This window comes from Pleurodeles waltl, chromosome 7 (genome assembly GCF_031143425.1).
Source record: "Pleurodeles waltl isolate 20211129_DDA chromosome 7, aPleWal1.hap1.20221129, whole genome shotgun sequence".
Lineage (NCBI taxonomy): Eukaryota > Metazoa > Chordata > Amphibia > Caudata > Salamandridae > Pleurodeles > Pleurodeles waltl.
Window position 1 is genome coordinate 1110784382 of NC_090446.1, and position 20656 is coordinate 1110805037.

The window sequence follows — 20656 nt, forward strand, 5'->3', positions numbered from 1 at the left end:
CTGTCACACCTATGCAGGGCTTGGCCCAAGTCCCTGGAGAGTGTCTTTGAGGGCTTCATTGAAGGAAAGTAGGGGCTCCAAAAGGGATAGCCCCAGCTGAAGCACCTTTGTCAGGATATTGGTCTTAACCTAGATGGAGGAAAGCTGCAGGTCGAGGACCTCCACTGTCCGCCTCACTACCATAGTGCAGGATGCGCCTTCCTCCATGGCATATGCCAGAGACGAGATGAGGACAGCATCTAGAGATGTGTCCTGTCCACTAGTATCTCCCAGCTCCTCGTACTAGTTGCCGTCTTGGTAGGAATGGACCATTTTGTCAGAGGGGTTAAAGAACTGGTAGGCATGCTTGCTCATTGTACACCCGAAGTCCAGTGCTGCACTAGGCTTGTCAAAGGCCAGGGCAGTGTGTCAAAGCCAGACGGTTGACATGGTCTGATTAGCGCCGGGGTTGATGTTGAGCCTTGCCAAGGTGGTGCTACCTCAAAGTTTTGATGGGACATTGGGTGCCACAAAAGATGTGGGTATGGTTTTGGGAATACATGCTCCACCATAGGCCTTGGCGATGGATTCGGTCTGGATACTGAGGCAGATCCAAGGGTCCAGCTAACGTCGGGAGCAGGCTCACTGGTCATACCCCTGCTGGGGCACCGCTCAGCTCTGTGGGGCCCAAAGGCACACTAGAGGGAGCCGGGGGTCCAAAAATGGAGCGCATGGCTGCATTAAACTGCTTAAGTCGGGCAGGGTTAGCTCTGGCTCTGGGATGTCAGGGAGGTGCATAGCAGACCTGGTATCTGGCTCTGCAGACAAGTGCAGGAGCGGGGCCTAGAAGCACAAGATAAGGGGGGAGAAGGCAGTGTACACTTGAACTTCTTCTTGTGCTTCTTTGAGTTACTCGATGACACTTTAGTCGACCAGAAAATCCCCATTCTTCTCTTTGCAGATGACTCCCTACTCATCTCAAAAACCCCTATGGGCTTACAAATCCTTGTGGACAAATTCAATCTCTTTTGTCGGAATTCTGGTCTAAAGTTAAACCTGAAGAAAACCAAATTGATGGTGCTTCGCTCTGGCCCACGGAAGAAATGCACTACAAGGCTAGATGGCGTTATTTTGGATCAGGTTAGATCCATTGATTACCTGGGTGTGAGGCTTACTGATTCACTCCAATGGGAGGAACAGGTCAGCATGAGTGCGGGGCTTTTGCAACATCGGTCAGCATCCATACTGCGCCTTTATAGGAGCATGATGGCCAAAGCTGTATCCCCAGCAATAAAGATCTATGTGGCCAAGGCGCAAGGTGCTGCTGCCTACGGTGCAGAGATTTGGGGCTTTTCCGATAGTAGTAGAATAACTAAAACTGAGAATAGTTTTGAACGGGCCTTATGTGCATGCCCCATTAGCACCCCATTAATCCCATTGTTTCTAGACTTGGGGTTTAAACGAATGGCCGACCTAATCATTTTACGACCTTTGCTGTACTGGGTGAGGCTATGGATAGTCCCCGAATTGGTCGTATATAAGACCTCACTTCTAGAATTGCTCAAATGTTCTAATCTACCTCCATCCCATGGATCAAACACGTATCTAGCTGGTTTTGTACATTAGGATTGAGAGACTTATGGGAGAACCCCCACCAACTTGAGAAATCCCATGTAAAAGTATTGAAGCGCGTTTACTGGTCCCATTCACGGAACAACTATATTTCTCACAAACCCAATGGTCGTTTAACTAATCTTTTTATTGATTTTAAATGGTACCCAGAGTTCGAACTATACCTAGATTTAATTCCTGACCTATTAGGCAAAGGACTGTATGCCAGATTCCGTTTTGGAACATTACCATTGATGACCCTGACGAGCAGATAGGGATCCAATACCACTTCTGACACTTGCCCTGTGTATGGTAATTCCCCTGAAACAGGAGAACATTTCATGTTTTTTTGCCCTGCTTACTTAGTCCCAAGGTCCAAATGGATCCGCAAAATTTTCCGGGAATTGAAGATAAGAAAATGTGACCTAGCCTTGAGGATTTTAAAAAGTCACAATTCCAATGTGTTAATATATGCAGTAAGCAAGTTTTTAGCAGCGGCTTGGCGTATACGTAACTTTTATACAAACAATGATCTTAATTGATTTTTAAGTTTGGACAATCAGGGATTTTATTTTATTCTATTCTATTTTAAACTTGGCTGATGGTAGTTTTGTACTGTTTTATTCATGATGATTGCTTATCTTTGTACTGTATTGCTTTCATGGTCTGCTGACCGAATAAAGCTTATTGTGAAACACACTCGATGACAATGACTTTAACTTCTAAGACGACCGACTGCCAGTCCAACTTCATGATCAGGCAACAGAGCTAACAATATAAAGAAAAAAAACTAAAAAATCACCAAAACTTGAAAAAAGTGGTCAAAAAACCACTGCGGGGAATCTCCGGATCTGCGCTGTTAGTGTGGAAAGAAAGGAACTGATGTAATTGCACCAGGGTGATGCCTAGATAAGCACAGTGCACGTCACTTCTGATGCAGAAGTTGTCACCTATCGGCGCACAGAGGTAGTACTCAAGATTTCCAGATCCAGTCTGACGCCGAGAGAATATTTTAAGGTAAGAAATTTGTAGTCAGAAGTCTGTAACAGAAATAAAGAGCAAAGATTGCTTAGAAAATTCGGCAACATATACTATTATTGAGACCCCATTTGCTCTTAATTTAGTACTTTGAATTTGTCGTTTTCATTTTCCTTTTGTTGCATTTCTCCCTATTGTTTTTCATATTTTAGTGTGGTGTAATTCATCTGTGTGTCTAATCTTGGATGCAAACCTATAACCCAAATGCTATACAGGAAACATCTTCGAAGAACAGAGTGCAGCAAGACACGTCACCATGATGCAACCAAGAAACAATTCATGCCAGTGGTTCCCAACCTGTGGTCGGGGACCCCTGGGTGTCTGCGAAGCCTCCTCAGTGACTACTTAGAAAATTAAATAATATTAACAGACTATGGCCCTCATTATGACACTGGCGGTAAATCCGCTAACCGCCACGCTGGCGGCTGCCAGCTTACCGCCGCAGTGGCAGATATCCGTTCACCATATTATGACACACACACACCAATCTGACAGAATTCTGCCACATACACAAATCTGTCAGACCAAAGGTCAGTGATAAACTGGCGATTTTAAAAGCCACACCGTTAAGCCAACAGAACAACGCCCATCACATTATGACCCACAAATCACCATGGCGGACATTCAACGACGGTAAACCATTGGAAGTACATACCACCACGCTCACAATCGACACCCAAATACAAAACAACACCACATTGGACAATTGAAACAACACACACCTGACAACCATACACATACCATACCCACACACCCACACCACTATAAAACACACACCCACAGTACCCACAATCCTTTACAAATACAAATAATTCGCACGAGACTGACACCAAGACCACTGCGACAACTAGACCCACACACCACTCACACCCATACACCCCTCACGCACTCCACATCACCCCCCCAAATATTACCCAACACACCCTCACCAACACATCACAAACCCATGGCACCACAAAGACACCCCCGTTTCACTGAGGAGGAGTTAAGGGTCCTGGTGGAGGAAATCGTCAGGGTAGAGCCACAGCTGTTTGGAGCACAGGTGCAACAGATATCAATAGCAAGGAAGATGGAGCTATGGCGGAGAATCGTGGACATGGTCAACGCCGTAGGACAGCACCCCAGAACAAGGGACGACATCAGGAAGAGGTGGAAAGACCTACGGGGGAAGGTACATTCCACAGCACAAGACACCAGGTTGCTATACAGAGGATTGGCGGTGGACCCCCACCTCCTCCCCTATAACTCACAGCATGGGAGGAGCAAGTCTTGGCAATACTGCATCCTGAGGGCCTGGCCGGAGTTGGAGGAGGACTGGACTCTGGTAAGTCAACTTTCAACAACTATCCCCTCCCATACCTGCATGCCATCACACACCCTCACTCCCATCACTCCACTCCATCCCACACACTCCACCATCACATTACACTAATCCCAATGCCAAGCCCTGCATGCTGTACCAATGTATGGACACCCCTCACAGCCCTGCATGGACACTTATCACTAAAGCATGCACAGTATAGGGAAACTAACAATCCCACCATACACAAGTAAAAGCTGCCAAGGCAACAATAACCATAGAGGGGAAGCCAGGGATGTACAAATGTCATACACATGAAGCATAATACATCATTTACATCCCCATGGGTACCCCCAGCCAATGTCACTGGAGAGGAGGTGCCATCACTATCCAGTCCCCCAACAGAAGAGGCCCACAGTGATGACAGTAACTCTGGTCTTCAGGATCTGGACGATCTACCTGGCCCATCAGGGACCACTGGACAGTCGGTCACCCAAGCCCAGTCACAGACCACCACAGAGCCACCCCCATCAGGAACCAACACCACAGCACCCACCCAGCGTCCCCAAACCTCTGTCCCCAGGACACGCCAATCAGCAGTGTGCCCACCTATACAGGGACTCCAGGCCACACCTCGCACACGCGACAATCGGGGACCTGGGGTCAGTGGCAGTGGGGACACCATTCAGGGGACAGAGGCACAGGCCAACAGGGACACTGTGAGGACTGCTGTGCACCAGGGGGAGGGCAGGACCAGGGAACCGACTCTCCAGGAGGCACTCTCCGAGATCCTGGGAGCCTACCAACATTCCCAGGACACGATGGGCCAATCCTAGACAACATGCAAGAGAACAGGCGGCTGCAAGAGGGACAGTATCAGGGGATCAGGGAGGACTTGCAGTCCATCAACAACATCCTGATCTCCATAGCAGGGGTGCTGACAGACATGGCCAACATTATGAGGGAGGCAGTGTCACACCAGCGGGCCTCTGCCACTAGCCAGTCATCTGAACAGTCCTCCACTTCCGCTGCTGCTAGTGGCCAGGAGGCCCCGCCATAGGACCAATAGGCCACCAGCACCCCTCCCCCTGCAGAAGGTGAACCACCCCACAAATGTTCCCTGCGAACCAGACCAGACACTTGCCAAGACCACCACCAGAAAATTAGACTTTCCTGATTGTCCCCCTTGTGTCCCACTCAGTCACCTTGTCCACCTTGAACTGCCAATGCTCCCCTTCCAATGTCCCCATGAACAATGCACCTGTGCAACAATCGGACTAGAACAATACCCTTGACTCTCCTCCATCATCACCCCATCCCATTGCACTTTCCCCTCTATATATTAGCACTACAATAAACACCTTTGGATAAAAATCGACTTTGAGTATGTATTTCAAATATGTATTGATTGAAACAGCTACAACCATTGCAAATGAACTGTACATAGAATGAGCATAGAATTAATGATCTGTAGCTGGCTGTTGTGATCACACCAGGAGCATTTGTCAAATCACCAACATCTGCAAAATGAATATCCAGAGGTAACAGTAAGTGGGCAAAGAAGTGGGAAATGCCAGCATGCCAATGCCACACTGAATACAACCATAGTCATAGAAATGTAAAGTTGCACTGTCTCACCTGTGTGTCATTCGAAGTACTGACGTATCACGGATGTTCTGTTGTCCACATCCTCATCCTCTGCCTCCTCATCCTCACTGTCCTCAGGGTCCACTGCTGCCACAGGGGCATCTCCAGTCTCCTCCTCCTGTAGAAAAGGCACATGTTGTCTGAGGGCCAGGTTGTGCAACATGCAGCATGCCACTACTATCTGAAAGACCTTCTTGGGTGGGTAGCGCAGGGATCAACCTGTTGGATGGAGTCACCAGAACCTGGCCTTCAGGATGCCAAAGGTCCTTTCAATGATCCTTCTTGTTCGCCCATGTACCTCATTATAACGTTCTTCTGCCATTGTCCTGGCATTCCTCACAGGGGTCAGCAGCCATGATAGGTTTGGGTAACCAGAGTCACCTGAAAATATTGAGGGACAACATTTAGCCACACACTATCCTATATGGCCAACAGCATAGGCATACACCAACATATACTGGGTGGGTACCAGGGCTCACCTATTAGCCACACCCTGTGCCTCTGTAGTTGGGACATCACATTTGGGATGCTGCTATTCATCAGGACAAAAGCATCATGCACCGACCCAGGATACTTAGCATTGACATGGGAGATGTACTGGTCCGCCAAGCACACCATCTGCACATTCATGGAGTGGAAACTCTTACGATTCCTTAACACCTATTCATTCTGGCGGGGGGGGGGGAAATGCTATATGTGTTCCGTCAGTTGCACCAATTATATTGGGGATATGTCCCATTGCATAGAATCTGGCCTTCACAGTGGCCAAATCATTAACCTCGGGGAATGTAGTGTAGCTGCAGATGTGTTTAATCAGGGCAGACAATACTCTTGTTAGCACATTTGAGAAATTTGGCTGTTACATTCCTGCTGCCAAGCCCACTGTCACCTGAAAAGAACCAGTTGCCAGGAAATGGAAAACTGATAGCACTTGCACAAGAGTGGGGGATCCCGGTGGGGTGACAGATAGCAGATATCTGGTCAGGCTCCAATTGGGCACACAGCTCTGTGATTGTGGCCATGTCCAATCTATAGGTGAGTATTATGTGCTTGTCCTCCAGTGTAGCCAAGTCCTCCAGGGGTCTGTACACAGAGGTATGTCTCCATCTCCTATTTATCCACAGCGGTAGGTATCTAAGGAACAAAAGAGTGAAGAGGCTGTCACAAACTGAACAATTGAGCCACAACAGCAGTCCGCAATGTGCAAACATGTTATGGGACAGTCTAATTTGTGAAGTATGTGCCTATATATCCTGTGACACAGCATTAATCCATAGGCCTGTTCACATCCCCCTGAAATGGCGTCTGCCTGTCCTGTGTGAAGGGACAGGTGGAAGTGAGGTAATGGTGCTGACGTTGTGCGCCATGGTGGTAGGCGGTCGTGAACTGCCTTGCAATTCCTCATTGGTTATAATTGGTCCCTATGGGGTACAGTGGCCAATGGTGATCTACGCCAGCGGTGACAGTATGCACCGTCATGGACGTGACTGCCATTTTCTATCAGATTCCTCACTTGTTTCCTGACCTTCCATAGGAGAGGACCTACACTGCATGTGCTGCTGTGACATGTGTCTGGAACCTACCATGGCCCGTGTGACCAGGGAAAGGGCGCCAGCCTTCACTTCGGAGGAGTTGGAGTGACTGGTGGATGGGGTCCTACTACAGTACGGTCTGCTGTATGGGCCTCCAGACCAACAGGTGAGTACACTGTGGCCACGATGCATGTGGCCTGAATGCACAGAGGTGTGTGTGTGAAGGCCTCATGTAAGGGGGGTGGGTGGATGTCATCTTTGCGGTGTACACGTTGTGTGCTGGGCTATGTGTGTGCCAATGGTGATGGAAACGGGTATGGTGGGCTATTTGTGTTGCTGGCTGGACTGTTTGTCTAATGGTGTTCTGCTGTCTGTATTGCCTCTGCAGGTCAGCGCCCACCAAAAGAAGGGAATATGGTGTGCCATCACCAAGGATGTGCGGGCCCTGGGGGTCTATGGCAGGCAGAGCACCCACTGTCGGAAACGGTTGGAGGACCTGAGATGCTGGGCAAGGAAGACCGCGGAGGCCCAGCTGGGGGTGGCCTCCCAACAAGGAAGGTGTGCCCGTCGGACCCTGACCCCCCTGATGGCCCGCATACTGGCAGTGGCCTACCCTGAGCTGGATGGGCGCTTGAGGGCATCACAGCAGCCACAAGGGGGTGAGTACAGTGGCTATCATTGAAACTCACGACTGGAGAGGTGGTATCTGGGTGGTGGTTGTGTGTCAATGGGTGCCCCTAGGCCAGGCCAAACATAGCAGCGTAGGTCCTCTGGTGGCTAAGGGTTAGATTGTGAAATACTGCTTACCTAGCTTGTCAGTATTTACTACTGGTCACGGCTGCGTGGGTCCCAGCTGTGCTGCAGTTGGCAGTGTGTACCCCTCCTCATTCCTTGTTGAGTAGCCATTTTACTGGTAGGGCCATGCATAGTGCGTAGGCCTGTTCCCTGTGTGTGAGGGTGCTGTGTACTCCAAAGGTGGTGTTGGTGCAGTCATTGACCCAGTGTATCCTTTGTCTCTCTCCCCTCCTTTCTTGTTTTGTCATCCTGTCCTTGTGTGAATTAGCATCATCTGGCGGAAGAGAAGAGGCATCGGCGAACAAGGAAGCTGCATCCCACAGGACCCTGGAGGCAGAGTCCACTGATGCTGAGGGCACCAGTGGGACGGAGGGCAAGGGGAGCACCACGACGGAGACTCTGATACCTCCTCCGATGGGAGCTCCCTGGTAGTGGTGGACACCTTTGTGACCACCACAGCTGCAGGTACAGCTGCCACCCGTATCAGCACCGCCCTCCCAGTAGCCCCTCAGGGAGTTGCCCGTGCCTGCTCACCCAGGAGGGTGGGCATCTCCTTCGCTCAAGGCACCTCAGGCCCTGCCCCAGTGAGTCCTGCTGCCCTGAGTGAGGAGGCTATTGACCTCCTGAAATCCATCTCTGTAGGGCAAACAACCATTGTGAATACCATCCAGGTGCTAGCAGCCCAGATGCAGCAATCTAAGGCATTTCTGGAGGGCATTCACAGTGGATTGGCGACCCAACAGAAATCGATTCAGGCTCTGGCCTCCTCTCTGATGGCAGTAATTGTACCTGTTTCAACCGTCCCCCCTCCAACTTCCACTTCCCAGTCCCATTCTCCTCAACCCCAACCCATCCCAAGCACACAGGCAGACGAGCATGCACACAAGACAACACCCAAGAGTGTCACAGGCAAACACAAGCACCACACTTCATCCCACATGCACTCACACAAACAACATTAATTTGCAGACACAACAACATCCACTATTTCCACTGTCTTCCCCTCCCCCTCCTCCTCCTCCACCTCTCACCCAGTTTCGTCCACACTCACACCTGCATGCACTACATCATCATCCACTACCAGCATCATCACTACACCAAGCAAAACACACACCTCACTGGCAGACACCTCCACAACATCCATGCACATGTCCCGTGTCCTCTCCCACCATGTCTGTCCCCCCTCCTAAAGTACACAAACGCAAGGACTCAAACACCCAACAGCCATCCACCTCAGAACAGCATACAGCCCATGCACCTGCACCCAAATCCAGCAGACAAACACCTCCAACAACCACTTCTTCATCCTCCACTCCCATTACTCCTCCCTCTTCCCGCTCCAACGTCTCTAAAAAGCTTTTCCTTTCCCAGATTGACCTCTTCCCTACCCCTCCAGCCCCGTCCTGCACATATGGGGAGGGTAGCAAGGACCCAGCCAAGCACCTCAGCCAAACATTCCAGGGGCCCAGTGGTAGCACCACCTACTCGTGGTGGAAAGGATTCATGGCCAACAATACTGAAGGGGAAGGAGTCTGCACCAGCTCCAAAGAAGGGGAAGGAGCCTGCACCAGCTCCAAAGAAGGGGAAGGCGCCTTGACCAGCTGCAAAGAAGGGGAAGGAGCCTGTACCAGCTACAAAGAAGGGGAAGGAGCCTGCACCAGCTGCAAAAAAGGAGAAGGAGCCTGCACCAGCTGCAAAGAAGGGGAAGGAGCCTGTACCAACTGCAAAAAACGTGAAGGAGCCTGCACCAGCTGCAGAGAAGGGGAAGGAGCCTGCACCATTAGGCAGAGGGGGAAGAGCCCATCCACCAGTGCCACGAAGGGTAAGTGAGCCCCAACCCATGAGCAGGTGGAGAGGAGGCAATCTACCCCAGCGGAAGCTGCCAGTCAAACTCCGCCACCACCACCAGCTGTAACAGAGACCCAACCGCCAGCCGTGGTTGTGCAGCCATCATGGAGTGCAGGGGCTGAGCAGGAGACTCCCACAACCACCACCACAGTGCAGCCATCGGAGGGTGCAGGGGCTGAGCAGGAGCCTCTCACAGCCACCACCACAGTGCAGCCATCGGAGGGTGCAGGGGCTGAGCCGGAGCCTACCACCACCACCACCACAGTGCAGCCGTCACTGCCATTGGACGCCATATAGTCCAGCCTCCAAGGGCTGCTGTGTGGCCTGCCCCTTCCAGATCCAGTGGTCAAGTCACCCACTCCAGAGACTGTGGCCTTACGCTGCCCAGGACCTAGCACAGGGCATGTTGCCCCCTCCCGAACCAGTGGGCAAGTCACCCACCTGAGAGAATGTGGCCTTGCGCTCCCCAGGACCGAGCAATGGGCATACTGCCCCCTCCAGAACCAGTGGGATTGTTTCTGTATCTAGCTGAAGTCCCCCCCGCCCAATCCTCTCGAGGTGCCTGCCTATTTGCTAACTGATGCCCCTGCATTGTTCTCTCCAGATTGGGGCAGGATTCGAGTGGGGCCTTGGACTTTACCCTGTAGCCATGTGGGCCCTGTGAACTATGGACTGGGCAGTGTCCCTTTTTTATACACAAATACAGATCTATTTACTGTGTAAATCGGATTGTTGAATTTATTGTTGGACTGATTACAAAAATGTTTGTAAATTCCTGTTGCCTTGGCATTATTCTGCAGATTGTCATGGTCACATTGTTTTTGTTATGCATATGGTTGTGTGTGTGTGTGTCACTCTTTTTCCTCCCACCCTCCCTTGTGTGCTAGGCGGCTGTACTCACCGTCGACGTCTTCGCTGGCATTGGTGTTCCAGGTGGAGCATAACGTTGTAGATCATCGGGAAAACATGCAGATCTGGTTCCACGGCGGCGTGGTTCTTCCCTGTGTCACCAATGGTGAGTCCTTTGACTTTTGTGCACTGTTTCCACCAGGATTTTGATGACGTTGGTACCGACTCCGAAAAGGTTTCTTGTGTGGGTGGTACTTTGTCTTCCGCCTGGCTTTAGGTGGCTACTGCTGTGGTGACTGTTGTTTCCGCCCTGGCGGTCGGTGTGGTACATTGGCTGTCTACCAGAGATATCACCGCCATGGTCATAATTTGACGGTACTTACCACCAGCCTGTTGGCGGTATTACCGCCACTTTATCATCCACCGCCAGGGTTGTAATGAGGGCCAATGTTCCCAGCTTTCAGTAATGACTCCCTGGATTCAAATTATGATTCAGTGGGGGTCCCCAGGTTCCAGTAATGATTAAGTGGGGGTCCACATAAGTCAAAAGGTTGGGAACCACTGATTTATGCTGTACTACACAAACAATGATCAATTTCAATAGCTGTCATATGGTGCGTTCTCTGTTGTGACAATGTCAACCTGTCTGACTTTTAAGTTACCCACATGCGCATTCCAGGTTTTTTAGTTTCAACAATAACATTGTAAGCATGGCCTCAAAAGTCCCAGGATGCAAAATGACAGCAGATATCGACTAATAAACATAGGACTGACTCAAGGTGTCACACGCAGCATATGGATACATGGCACATTAAATTGTAATCCATAAATAATTGCTTTGAGTTTTAGTTTTTTGAAATAGACAACAGATGCAGGGCCCAAATCAAAGCAAGTCATATATTCATCACACAGGTAAAGCTCTCATACACATGCTGAGAATGAAATTGAAGTAGTACATTTTCTCACTGAATTGTACCGAGTCAAGGACGTTTTAAGGGAGAGAAAACTAAAATAGCATTTTTAGCTTCACAATTTTTGAGTAGGGGGCAAAGGCAAGCCCAAGATGGCAGTGACGTGTAAGACTCAGTTACACGCTGGCTGCAGGGGAACAGCCGATCGCCCAAGAGTCTGGCAACATGCCCAAGCCAGTCAAAAGCAGTCAGGCCCTGGAAGGCTGTGTAGCACTGACAGACGATAGTCCGACGAACAGTAAATTAGGAAAACAGAGCCAGGAGCGGAGGTGCGAGAGCGCAGGATAAAGCGTAATCAGCCCCCAAGACCTACTGAGAGATTCCCCAGTGGAAACAATGTTGTGGGGAGAAACAGGTGGTCACACTGTATGCAGGGATACCTGACTGAGCCCTGCTAGAGAACAACCTGGGTGGCCAGTGGGAAAGCACTAGGTAGAGCAGATGTGCCCTGCAGGCAGGGTTGCATGAACACTGGAGGATTAGGTCTAGGGAGCGTACTAGAGCGGAAAATTCCCGGCGTGAAGCGGATGACCTAGATGAGGACCAAAACCATAGAGCTTTCCTGGATATATAGAAACCGCATATGCAACAGGCGGAAGGAATGCCCATATTAGAAATGCCAAGCCAGACACAAAAGATGAGTACTTGGTTGGCAGGGGGGTGGGGTGAGGGGTGGAGGAGGGATTGGGGGAGGGGGGGAGGGGAGAATAAGGTGGTCTATACTGTCCTTCTTCTAGGTGCCTAATAGACTTGACACAGTAGACTATAATATAAAAGAAAAAAGCCCCTGCAGTGCGGCTGTAGGAAGAGCTGAAGCAATGGAGAGACCGACTGTACCCTGAATCCAGATCAGCATTTGGCCAGCCATCTAGGGTCCCCTGTAAGAGAACCTTTCTCAGCCGTAATGGTCAACACAGAAGGCAGATTAAACCATGAAGCATCCATCATGGACATGTCACAACAGGGAGATTGCTGATTGCAAGAAAGACATGGGGAGAAACCTGGGGAAACGTCTTATTATCACTAGGTACAGAGAAGCATTTGACTATGTTTACTGGTTATTTCTCTAGAATGTACAGAAGAAAATGGGAGTGGACACTCTGTTTATGAAGAGCATATAGTTGCAATACCAGAAACAGAATCAGAATGAACATCAGACTTTCTGAAAGAATTGATATAAGAAGTGGAACTTGTCAGACCAGTCCCATTTCCCCACAATTTTTTCCCATCACCCTGGAATAATTTTTCCAAAGTGAACCTTAACGTGTGGATTTTAAGAGCTGGCAAAAGAAAAGTGGGTGAGAAAGAAAACATTGATGGTAAACAAAGTAAAGGAAACAATGGAGTGAGATAGATGAAACAGACCCTCCCAAATAAAGATAGCAGCTAAAAATAGATTTAATTGGCTCCCCCACTTCCTCAAAACAGAAGGCCGAGTGTGGAACAGCAGAGGACACTGCAGAACAGAAGGAGGTGCATCAGCAGAGTTGCATATGAACCCCAATATAGCAATACTAAAGTGCTTAAGATCAGGATTGGGAGTATAGACAGAGCTGTGTCCCGACCCAGTGCTGGAATAACAGAAAGACAGTGGGTCAGGAATGAGGAACGGGCACCGTGTAATTACTGGTACTGAAATAATGGAGTGTTGCTGGTTAGGGTTGAGGTGCATTGACAGAGACGTGTGTGGGCTGCAGTACTGGAATAGTAATGGGCACACAAGGTTAGAAAAGAGGTATTGTAATGAAGCTATGTGTGGAACCCAGTAGTGGTGTGCCAGTGTTGATGAGTGTTAGCCTGGAGGTGCCTAGGTGAAGCTGCGAGTGGGGTCCAGGATGGGAGTGCATTGCCTCTGAACCACAGAAGCAAGAGCCCTGAACAGCGTGTGTGAGCCTCAGTACTGAGAAGAAATGTGCACTGAATGTTAGAATTGGTGGTTCCTGGTGGAGTTGTGGGGACTACCATCAACAGTGGCGTTAGATGTTAGACTTGAGGTGCACTGGCTGAGCTGTGTTTTGCGATTTTGGGTCCAGTATTGGCATGGCAGTGGGACTGAATATCAGAACTGAGCTGCTGTAACGGAACTGTATGAGAGCGGGGTCCCAGTATAGGAAAGGAAGTGACCTTGCTGGGGTAGAACTGAGGTGCACTGATGGAGCTGCACGCGAGGTCCCAGTACTGGAATAGCAGTGTGTACTGACTGTAAGATCTGAGGTGCTCTGGCAGACAGCGTGTGTGGGGTTCTGGCACTGGCACTGCTGAGAGCCTGGAGTGTGTGAACTTAGATGCACTGATGGAGCTGCGCATGAGGTCCTAGTCCTGGATCAGCAGTGTATTTACTGATTGTAAGAACTGAGGTCCTCTGGCAGACAGCATGTGTGGGGTTCTGGCACTGGCACAGCTGAGGGCCTGGAGTGTGTTAACTGAGGTGCACTGATGGAGCTGCACGTGAGGTCCCAGTACTGGAACATCAGTGTGTGTACTGACTGTAAGAACTGAGGTGCTCTAGCGGACAGCATGTCCACATTCTGGCACTGGCACAGCTGAGGGCCTGGAGTGTGTTAACTGAGGGGCACTGATGGAGCTGCACGTGAGGTCCCAGTACTGGAACATCAGTGTGTGTACTGACTGTAAGAACTGAGGTGCTCTAGCGGACAGCATGTCCACATTCTGGCACTGGCACAGCTGAGGGCCTGGAGTGTGTTAACTGAGGTGCACTGATGGAGCTGCACGTGAGGGGTCCTCTGCCCTTGCTCACAACACCGAGAACCACAGCCAGGAACACTCGTTAAAGAAAATCCAAGCCAACGAAGGGCGGGAGCCAGGCAGCTGAGGGAGGGTGCAGAGAGCCCACAGAGACCAAATGCGACCAAGACAACAACCTGGTTTATGGCGTTGTTTACAGCTAAGCTAAACTCAAAGCAAGAATGCTCTGGAAATGAAAGGGAAGCTTTCCTGGACAGGAGCAGGAAACAAAGTAAAACAAAAAAAGTCCCCTACAGACCAGATAAACAGGACAAAGCATAATTATACAGTATTTGGTCCCTGCTCCCACACAGAAGAAGGAAGGACAAAGAGGCATCACTGACCACAAGCGAGCAAGGATTTTTAAATGACACTGAAACTAACAAATGAAATAGCTGGAAGCCCACAGAAGTATACAAGAGGATGTATGTTTACGCTCGACCTAAAAAGCACTTTGCTGTGCTTTTTTAAAATTGCACCTGGTTACCACCGACTTCAAGTCAGTGGTAATTGCATCTCCTAAAGGGCCAAGTCGCATTTAGGAAATGCTTTGTACATCAGAATATGAATCGTAAATAGGGAATCCATATTTTCGTTTCCTATTCTGGGAATCACAATTTGCGATTCCTTAAGGGCTCTTGTACATAAGAAAAGGACGATTAGCATTTCTTTACAGCCCAAAATACCAATTCGGATGCAGACAGGGCTCTGTTGTAACCAGGAAAGGACACTAGTAACTTCATGTTTATTTCAATACTTTTTAGCCTCACTCCTGTGATTCCTGGTAGAACTCTCTCATACACAGATAAAGGAATGATGCTTTGGATACCCAAAACAGAAAGAGACCCCAACAACGAAAGTTCCTCTGACAATCTGGGACACTCTGGGTCTGAAAGGCAGCATTGCTTCATTCCAGGCACCTTTCACAACCATATTAAATAATAATACTTTGTACTGGGAATGGTCACTAAGGCTTTAGAAACTTGGAAAGACACAGACTGTGATATGCTTGTGGACCTATTTTATAAAGGCCAAGTTAAATCCTTCCAACAGCTTAGGAAGGAATTTGGCCTAAAAGAAAAAGGAAGATTCTGTTACTTACAGGTGAGCAACTCTGTGTTACACCCTGAAATTAAATTAATAGCCACAAGACCACTCACACCCTTCGAGAAACTGATTAAAACACTATCCCTGCGTTGCCTATACTCCCGATATATAAACTCATAATTAAACAAAGTTTCCCTTTCAGAGTAAATCTGAAAGTGAGCTAAAAATGTTGATACAGATCAATTGGACCGCATACCACCACAACACAACAATTGTGCGAGACACACACAGTAAAAAAGCTCTTTAAATACTTTGACCTATATTATGTGGGATTGTCAGCGTTTGAGCACTTTTAGAGATGAGGTACTTAAAATAATTTACAAATCAAGGGAGCGTTCCTTGCAAGTTGTCCATCACTAGTCCTGCAGGACACACCCTTGGAAGTGATCTGACCACTATATAATACCAAACGGAAACTGATCTCCTTCCTGCTGCCAGGTGAGAAACAAATGATCCGAACATTATTGCCAAATGTGGGGCTCTGGGTTTCAAACTGTGGGGACAAAAGCTGCTGGCACTTATGAAGCTCGCCTACAAAACACAGAATAGTAGAAAACAGTTCCAGAAATTAGGAGCCTACAAACCCAGTTCTTATTCCAGCACTGCCTAAGTTTGGACTTCCTGAAACATTTGACAGTCATTAGGCTGACGGATAATATAGTCACTGGGAAACTGATAACTGACAACAATTACTCCTGGGTAAAGGTGGAAGCTGAATGCCGGGAATAAAATAAAGGAAGGCCCAAATTTGTGCAATTTTGGCACAGGGCAGCGCAGCAAGTCACCTTGCTGTGCTGCCCTCCGTCACAGGGAAAGGGCAGGAATGCACTATATCTATGGCATACAGTGTATTCCTGTCCTTTCCCCTTGCACTGGCACTGTTTCGGGAGGCTAGCACCAATGCAGGCACCCTTGTACTATAGTGCAAGGGTGCCTGTGTTGCATGCAGGATTGTTCTTGCACAAGAAGGGACACCTTCATGCACAAAACAATCCTTTTTTCCTCTTTGTATGTATGCTGCAGGATGCAGTACGCATCAAGAGGAAAAAACAAGGACAAATAAAGATAGTTCTCCTCATTACGCCTCCCCTTAGGAATGTAAAGTTTTGGCACATCCCAAGGTTTACAAGGTCTTGTTAATCTGGGGATGCGTCAAAATACATGGGTGTCGTGCAGAGTGAGGCAACACAGCAATTTGCGCTGCCGTACCTTACTCCATATTTATGAGGCCATTCAAAGCCACACAAAGTGGCTTTGCGTGGCCTCATAAATACGATTTAGTGGTTTGCGCCACTGTTGCATCACAAAATGCAATGCAACAGCAGAGCAAGGGCCTCATAAATATAGGCCCAAGAGTCTTAGGCCCATATTTATCCTGTTTTAGTGCCACATTTGCGTCACTTTATGACACAAAAGCAGCGCCTACATACACAATACAATTGTATTTTTGTAAGTTTGCACCGATTTTGCATTAAAAAACCGACGCAAATGCGGCACTAAAAAAGTATAAATATGGGCCTTAGTTTGCCAACAGGGAGAGGGGGGCAGGAGGGGAGTGAAAGCCAATTATAGCGAATAGGGGGAAGCTATATTGGGGCATGTTCAGTGGGTATGCCTGCCATATGTTGTAGTTTGGTAAGCTTTCATTAACAAATATTGAAACTTAAAAATTCTGAGTACCTCAATTAAATTGACAGTATCAGCATGTAACTCAACTTAAGCTCCAAGAGCGACAAAAAAAAGAGAGAGGACCACCTCAAATTCTGAACATCAGAAGTAAATGCTTGTCGTGGACACATTTGAAATTGCATTTAACATTCCAAGTTGAAACATTCACTTAACATACAGACAGGGGGGGTAAGCTTGGTCAGTAAAATGGACGTGGGGATGTGAAATTCAGATTATATATTGTGTAAATACATTGTAGGACAAGCAGGGTGCATAAAAGGGATGCGGTTTGGTAGGAGTAATGAGAGAGAAAACACAATATTATGAAAATAACCAACGTTTTTGAGAACTTTCAAAACAGAATGAGAGTGTGTGTGTGTGCTTTTTTGTCTGTGTGTATGTAAAAATTCCTGCTGAAATCCGAGTGACATCTCACAATACCCGACTGAAAGCACTTGTACCAAACTATAAGAAAATAAATGTATTAGGAGTGTGTAATACCCCCCCAAAAAAACACCCCCTTGAAGCTTTCTCCCCTCCTTACAGATGAATTTACTGTGACCTTTTTGAAATACTCATGTCATTTGCAGACCCAGCTAAGCGTGACTTCTTTCCTTTTTGTACTCACTCTAACGTGTCTAACGCTTCACACAATCAAAATAACACAAATGCAGCATGTGTTTCTGTGAAAGGGTCACAAAATGAGGAAAGAAGGTACTAAGTCATTGCAGACCTGAGCAACACTTGGAAAGATCTGACTCTTCTTATTTCTTCTCCAGTACTGGAGACACAAAATAAGTAGCAAAACGTATAGCAAGGGGACGACAAACCGTACAAAAATCTATTTACTGCATTGCTATGAAGACATTAAAAATCACTGACTCTTTTATTGGAAGTCGGAAAGAAATTCACGGTACAGGAAAAGGAAATGGCATCCAGGAAATGTCATGACCATCTTGTCTTGGGATGTCTGTCATTCTCTATAGTGTGGAGTATGCCATAATGGTAATTCATTGTTACCTCAATAGATCTGACGTTGACATGCAAAAGATTACGGCTCTCATGAATTGGCGATTGTACCGCCAACAGGCTGGCGGTACAATTTGCCATATTTTGAACGCGGCGGTAGTGCTGCGGTCACACCGCCAGGACCGGCGGTTTTCCGCCATCATTGTCCCGGCGGTTTTCCGCCATCGTTGTCCCGGCCGTTATAATCCGCCAGGGCAGCGCTGCCCTGGGGATTATGACTCCCCTTCCCGCCAGCCTGTCCATGGCGGTAGAGATCGCCATGGAAAGGCTGGCGGGAAGGGGAGTCGCAGGCCCCTGGGGGCCCCTGCATTGCCCATGCACTTGGCATGGGCAGTGCAGGGGCCCCCAGGCACAGCACCACCCTGCTTTTCACTGTCTGCTAAAAGCGCGACGGGTGCAGCTGCACCCGTCGCATGGCCGCAACACCGCTGGCTCCATTAGGAGCCAGCTGCAATGTTACGGCTGACATCCCTGCTGGGCCGGTGGGCGGAAACTTGTTTCCGACCGCCGGCTCAGCGGAGATGTTGAAATGCGGCTGGTGGGTTTGCGGCTGCATAGGCGGCCGCTTGGCGGTTCAACCTTGGCGGGCGGATGAGGGCCTAAATTCGTACAACATGCAGCCCTACTCACCGAAAGCAGTATGAAGATCCACCAATATGGTGATGACCTACAGCTCTGGCAGAAATTTTCAACAGATCGTGCTATCTAATAAATGTATACCTGCAGCAATAGCACCTTGATATGAGGTCAAGCACCTATATAGGAGGACACAATTCCTTACATTTATCAACAGTACTAAACAACCACAGATTCAAGACTGGCTGTCCACAATCAACAAGGAATGCTTACCCTCTGGCCACCTGTTCTACATACACACATGTTCAATGCATGTACATATTGATGTGTGTACATTTACAACCCTGTAATGCGATCTGATTTTAACAGTAACATGATCTGTACTACAAAAACCTCACCCCGACAGGAAATGTTCTTGCATTAATTTTTCTGCCACGATCATATATCAGTCTCAGTCTCTGTAGGGGGGTTGTAGGATTCCCCACCGGTTTGGAGACATTAAGGATCGGACTGGAGTCACTATGTGTTTCAGAACTGGTGTCTTTTTATTTTTATTACTCTGAGTTATTTCGGATTATATAGTTCACAGCGGATATTGTCGATTTCTACTGGAGTTTTGTCATTCCTGCTTCTTTCAGTGTCTCTTCTTTTCTAGGTCTTCCTTTCTCGCCTCTCCTCCTCTAGTCTTTTCTCCTCTTCTTTCTTTTCTCGTCTTAATACTCCTTGTTGTCTCTCTCCTAGGACCGTTCCTCTTGCGTGCCGATGTTATGGTGGAGTAGGGATGGAAGAGGGAGCGCGGTGACCAGACAGAAGGAAGGGAACGGTAAGTATATCGGTTCCTCTCCTACTTTGCTTATTTTTGGGTTAGAATGTGCAGGTGCGGTGTGTAACATGCAAACAACAACGGCGAGTGCTCCCCGGTCTATAGCCCCGGTGATGATGTGCTCGCCGTATTTAACTACCCAAAGGGGTTTATTTTTGTAGTCCTCTGAATACTGTTTCCCTCTCAGGATTCTAAAGTGAAAACATGGTGTGAGTAAAAAAAAAAAAGCAAACAAAAAAACAAAAACATATAAGAACACGGAGAGTCGGATTGTCTAACTATCCGACCTCTCCTGAAGCACCCCGTAATGCCGGCGCTCCCCTCTCCCACTCTGCAATAGCCCAGGTTTAAGGAGGCAGGCACGCACCTGCGAAAGCCACGTCCCTCCAGGGACGTGGCTGGAGATGTGGTGGGAATTCCTCTCTGCCGGTTGGGCGTCCTCCTCCCGCCGTGGCATCTCTGGTTCCACTTCTCTCTCACTTGTCCCGGTCTCACGATTCTGCTTGTCAGTCTTCGGTTCGTCTTTTGATTCCGCCTCACTGCTTTCCTCTGCGAACGCCGTTCCTCTCCGTAGTCTGTCCTTTCTTTCTGCCCAATCCCGGACATCCGGGTTCAAGGTGGGAGCTTCCGGGTTGCTGCAATCGGCAGTGCCCCCGGGGTATCGCATTACAGGTCCTGGGACACCGTCAAGGAACATGGTCCCCGCTGCCCTGTTACATACACCCTCCCTTGGTGGGAGCTGTTCGAGATCCTGACTGATGGGGTGTCTGGATAAATAGTCTGCTGTGTACAATTGGCTCCCTGGCAAATGTTGTACCTGGAAGGTAAATGGTTCTAGTTCCATAAACCATCGTAGTAATATAGGTGGGTTAGTATCCTTGTTTCGTGATAACCAGGTGAGAGGTGCATGGTCGGTATGTAATATAAAGGGGTGGCCTAGGAGATAATATTTAAGGTTTTCTATGGCCCACTTAATCGCCAGGCATTCCCGTTCAATCACTGGATAGCGTTGCTCCCTGGGAAGGAGCTTCCTACTTATGAAGACAACAGGGTGGTTATCTTGGTGCTCGTCTTTCTGGAATAGTACAGCGCCTATCCCGACATCGGAGGCATCTGGCTGTAAATAAAAGCTTTTGGT

General features: G+C 48.5%; 1 protein-coding gene across 4 annotated transcripts in view; it reads right to left on the minus strand.

The window, feature by feature from the left end:
- Positions 1 to 20656, minus strand: part of MYCBPAP (MYCBP associated protein) — a 670648-nt gene that overhangs the window by 47919 nt on the left and 602073 nt on the right. The window lies entirely within an intron of this gene.